The sequence below is a fragment of the Eschscholzia californica genome, unplaced genomic scaffold (genome assembly GCF_041429995.1).
Source record: "Eschscholzia californica isolate CP2 unplaced genomic scaffold, dmEscCali1.0.p SCAF_6, whole genome shotgun sequence".
NCBI lineage: Eukaryota > Viridiplantae > Streptophyta > Magnoliopsida > Ranunculales > Papaveraceae > Eschscholzia > Eschscholzia californica.
In genome coordinates, this window is record NW_028238483.1 from 3,418,497 (window position 1) to 3,424,496 (window position 6,000).

A 6,000-nucleotide genomic window follows, 5' to 3' on the forward strand; every position below is an offset into this window, starting at 1 on the left:
CCTTCCCCACTGGGTGGAGAGGCTCCAACCACAGCCGACCCTTATTAAGGGCCGACTGAACATCCCCAACAGACCGTTGGGGAACGGTCATGTTGGGGGCCAAATTTGGCCGTTAGATCTAAACAGATCTAGCCGTTGGAGCAAATCCAACGACTAGATTTGGGTTCAACCCCTATAAATAGGGGTTGAACCCAAGTAATCCCTCATCTCTCTCTCATTTCAACTCTTTCTCTTTCAATTTTTTCTCTCCAATTTTTTTAATCTGCTTCAATGGATTCCTTCAATGATAATGAGTTGTTTAGCCAAAGTTACATAGATCTCATTCAAACTCCCAGTTATCACTCAAGTCTATTAGAAAATGATGAAACTTTGATGGTTTTTCATGCGTTCCCTCGACGGTAGATGATTCTTAGCAAGAAGGCACGACTTCAACCAAGAAAGCTAAACGGGTTGCGTATACAAACGATGAAGATATTGTACTTACTAATTGTTATTTGAAAATCATGTTTGATGCGGTTGTCGGAAATTTCCAGAAATATACTGTATTTTGGCAAAAAATAACCGATGAATTTAATGTAATTGCAAACTCTCAACGCACAAAAAAGAGTTGTAAATCTCGTTTCAATGAGATAAATGTAGATTGTCAAAGTTTTATATCTACTTTGAGGATAGTAAATAAAGTTCAAAAAAGCGGGGATAACGACTATGACCGGATAATTTTTCTTACTTTTAATCTCTATATTTTTTTATCTTTTGGTTTCATAATAAGAACTTCAAATCAATTTTAATTATTCAGACACAAAGAGCACTTGATGTTTATAAAAACAATCACAAAGGAAAAATGTTTAGATTCCAACATGTTTACAAAATTTTGATGGTACATAACAAGTGGATGACAGACATGCCAGGAGAGTCAACATCCGGGAAAAGAGATTCTAATACCAATCCATCACAGGAAAGACCAATTGGTCGTAAACAAGCCAAAGCAAATGCAAAAGTCGGAGAAAATTCGACAAATTCTACCGCGAAAGACAAAGTAGTCGGTGATGCTCTGCCGAAATATTGGCAAATGGAAGAATCTCAACAAAGATCGATATCAATGCAAGAATCTATACAAATTCAAAAAGAGTTTCTACAATTGGATAAACAACAAAAGGACCGACAATATGGGATAGACTTATTGAGGATTGATGATAGGTTTCTCGACGAACATGGTGCACGGATGCTTATAGCAGCGCGAGAAGCTTGGTTTGGCAGTCAACCACAAGACCTAAGTAAAATTTCTAATCAATTATTAAGTTTGTAATCGATATTGTTTAATCGAATTATTTAAGTAAATTGAGAAATTAAAATTTCAAATTTAAGGGCCCTAAGAAAGTCTGTGGTTGGAGCTGAATTTCAGAGACTGAGCTGAGGCTGTTAAATTTGAATGAAAAAGTGGTTTTACGGGCCTGGAACAACCCCTGGTTGGAGTTGCTCTTAAGTGTGACCGTCAAGGGTGAAGCCAAGGTGGGTGGCCCTTGGCTGTAGCCAGGTTAAAATTTCAGTAACTTGTACGATCTAGAAACTTTACAAAACGGAATTCCAGCTCGGTTGGTAGGATCTCAGCCCAAACGTGTAGTAGCTCACGGGTCGACTCCCATTCCACTCAAATTTTAGTTTTGTTTTTATTTTATGAATTAGTTTTGTATTAGACCTTGCATTACGTATTAGTTCTCTTTTGGTCCGTATTTTTAAACTAAATTCTTTTTTGGCCCTTTCCTTTTGCTAAGTTAAATTTTATCCCTTTAGGTAGGTTCCATACTATGTTATAGTTCTTTGTCCTTAGATTACTAATAATCACATACATTAATATTCTTTATCCTGAGACTACCAATAATCACATACATTAATTTTAATGATGTGAAGTTCTTTTAACTGCTTCACGATTGAACTTCTATCGAAACATTCAAGTAGATATTATTTATCTAACGAAAATTTTCGGAATCACTTGTTTTAGTTTGGAAAGTTAAGTTACATACTAAAATACTGGTAGAAAAAATGTTGTATTTGGCAAAAAATTACTTTTAAAATTCAACTTATTAGTGCATATACACTAAAAGTAAACAAAATTGCACTATAAGTAATTTTAGGCTAGTCAGGGTTAAGTTTAAAATCTTGGATCCGCCTATGGTTACAATAGATAAGCAATTGTCCCTGACCTAAAATAAAGTATTTAAATGTTGTTAGCATGCCGTGATAATCCATAAAGTTCATGATTCTACTTGATAAAATTATGAATACCTTGTATTCGAAACACAAATCACAAAAATAAAATATGATTTTGTGAGTTCGGTTCGGTCTCACCAAGTGGAGTTGGACAAGTTTGGTCCGTCAACCGAACCTTTCGACCCCTTTTCTTCGGCCTTGGGTCGTCCCCATTGGAATTGTCCCGAGTCCGGGTTGGGTTTAAACAATCTAGAATAATCAAGCAAGATTCTTAAAACTATCTAGTCTGAGAAAAATCAGACAGATAGAAGAGGCTAACCAACCCGAAAATTAACAAACTATCCCTATCAACATGATACCTAAATAAAAAAAAAAAATGAGAAGCCGACACCTAAACCAAAAAATTGTCAAAATTAACTAAAACAAAACTTAAACCTAAATAATAAAAATATAACCAAAGTCTAATGCAATTTTGTATTTTGTCATAAATAATAAAAATATAAACAAAACTTATACCACCTAATTAAAAAATTGTTATATGAAACAAAACTAATACCTAAATTATAACAATATAACCAAAGTATAATGTAATTTTGTCATACATAATAAAAATGTAAACAAAACTTTACCTAAATACTTAAAATATAATTAATTTAAACAAAATTGATTCCTAAATAATAGAGTTCTGTACCAAAGAATTTTAAACGAAGTGAAATTGAACAAATCTTATTAAAATTTTATCCTACAAACTATAATGAACCCTCTTTATTAAATTAAATAATAATAATAATAATAAATTTTATTAAAATAACTATTACTAATAAATCTTATTAATACTGGTTAACCTCTTCTGCATTAATACAATTATGAATACTTTGTATTCGAAACACAAATTGTCAAAAAAAAAAAAAAATGAATTTGTGAGCTCTGTTCGATCTCACCAAGTGGATTTGGACAAGTTTGAGACCTTTCAGCCACTTTTATTTGGCTTTCGTTCGTTCCTATTGGCCAAAGCATTTGGGTTGTCCCAAGTTGAAATTAGGTTTAAGCAATCTGAAATAGAAGTTATAATGAATCCTCTTTATTAAATTGATTCCTAAATGTAAACAAAAAAAATAATGAAATAGAAACTATAATGATTACATAATAAAAATGTAAAAAAGCTTTACCTAAATACTTAAAATATGATTAATTTAAACAAAATTGATTCCTAAATAATAGAGTTGTGTACCAAAGAATCTTAAACGAAGTGAAATTAGGCAATTTTATTAAAATTGTCATAGAAACTATAATGAATCATTTTTTATTAAATTAAATATTAGTAATAAATTTTATTAAAATAACTTTAGTAATAAATTTTATTAAAATAACTTTAGTAATAAATTTTATTAAAACAATATTTTTAATAAATCGTTATTAATCTTTTTTAAAACCTTTATTAAAATAAACATTTTTAATATATCTTTATTAATAAAATTGCCTCACGAATGCCTCAGATCCATTTTTTTTCCTTTGTTGTTTTGTTTAAATTTTGCGCCTTACTATAAACCAGGTCTACCTTATAGTTATTATATTGATCTTCTTCTACTGATTTCTCTCTATGTTCTACAAAGAATTGATACATAATAAAAATGATACCTAAATAATAAAAACTTAAAAAGCGAGGTTTCTTTTATTGTTTTGTTTGATTTCCGCCTCTTATTATAGACTAAATTAATTTTATAGTTAATTTTATTCGTCTTCTTCTGATCTCTTTCTTTACTTATGAAGAACTGATGGATAATAAAAATTATCGTGGTGACATGCCGGTGGTAGAAAGTGGTGAACATGGCCTTTACATATTACATTAGGTTGAAATTTGATGAGGTAATATCATCTATACTCCTCTCCAAATGGGAAACAAAACAATAAATTTGTTTATGAAAGAAAAAATTAATCAAAGTCGAAGGAAATTAAAAAATAAATAAAAAAATAAAACGTAATTAATTTAAAAAAAGTTACGTGCATAAAAAATTGAAAAGCGACACCTAATTAAAAAAATTGTCAAAATTAATTGAAAACAAAACTGATATCTAAATAATAATAAAATGAATAATAAAATTCTAACGCAATTTTGTCATAAATAATAAAAATGTAAACAAAACTGATACCTAAGTACTTAAAATATAATTAATTTAAACAAAATTGACACCTAAAAGTATTTACCTGACTTTGTGACTCATTACACTGTTTTTTCATCCTATACTACAATGTTATCCAGTTCTGTTGGACCATCCCACAAATCTTCTTTTACAAAAGCATCTAAGGAACTAGCACGGTGCAAGACTATGCAATAAGAAATTGATGCCTTAACTCATGATGACACATGGACCTTAGTACCTCCTACTGCTGATATGAACATATTAGGATGTAAATGGGTCTTCAAAACAAAATTGAAATATGATGGGTCGATTGAAAAGCATAAGGTTCGACTGGTTGCAAAGGGTTTTCATCAACTTGACGGTCTAGATTAATCTGAAAGTTGTAGCCCAGTTGTTAAGTCAACCACCATACGAGTTGTTCTCACTGTTGCCAGTACAGAAGGTTGGAAAATTAAGCAGTTGGACGTCTCTAATGCCTTCCTTCATGGGCTATTGGATGAAGATGTATTCATGAACCAACCTCCTGGATTTGTGGATTCTCAGGAAAAAAAAATTGGGTATGCCATCTCCATAAATCATTGTATGGCCTAAAGCAGGCTCCTAGAGCTTGGTTCACAAGATTTACAAATTTTTTGCTTGATTTTGGATTCCACAAGAGTTTTACTGATTACTTCATGTTTGTTATCAATTGGATGGTCACACTATGGTACTACTTCTTTATGTGGATGATATTATTCTCACTAGCTCATCTGATGATTAAATACAATCACTTATTCAAGCTTTACATTATGAATTTTCTAGGAAGGATTTGGGAATCTTGCACTACTTCTTAGGTATTGAGGTGAATCACATAGCTTCTGGTCTATTGTTCACACAAACTAAGTATAGCATGGAGTTACTTCAGAGAGCCGACATGTTAGATTGTAAACCTCTCTCCACTCCCATTCCCTTTGGCAAATGTCTCTCTAAGGATGATGGAATACCTTTGTCTGATCCTTCTCTCTATCGAAGTTTGGTTGGTGGCCTTTAATATCTCACAATCACTAGACCAAATATTTCATTCGGGGTAAACTATGTGAAGGATATGTCCTTTCGGTTTGAAGGAGATGTCCTTCGACCAAGATGAGAATGCGCTCTATTTGTCAAATAGGATAACGACGACTTATCCAGTCGAATTAGGGGTCGTAATGCTTAGTTAGAAGCTAACTACGATCGTTGGATCACTTCGGTAATTCGCGGCTAACATAGACCAGATCCTACAACTGGTTACACAAAAAAGTGGAGACTTGATCAGAGAGAATTGACTAGAGGGAACTAGGCAAATAGATGGATTAGATCCAACTAAACATGCCCAAAAGGCTCCGATGGGATTCAAAGATAAAAATAACCGGGTCCGAAAGGGAGGCCCGGGACAAGCTAAATAGGCCGGTCATGTGATGGTTGGCTAAAGCAATGGGCAGGCCAGGCCAAGCCCACTAAGGGGCTGTCCTGGCCGGCCATAAACAAAGGAAACCCTAGATGGAAACCTCTTCCATCTTGAAATCCTACTCAGACAGGGATTTCGAGTCTTATCTTTTCTGTGATCTGAATTACATCCTAGTTTGAATATGGTTCTAACTTTAGGGTTTTCAATATAAGGACCATTATAGAA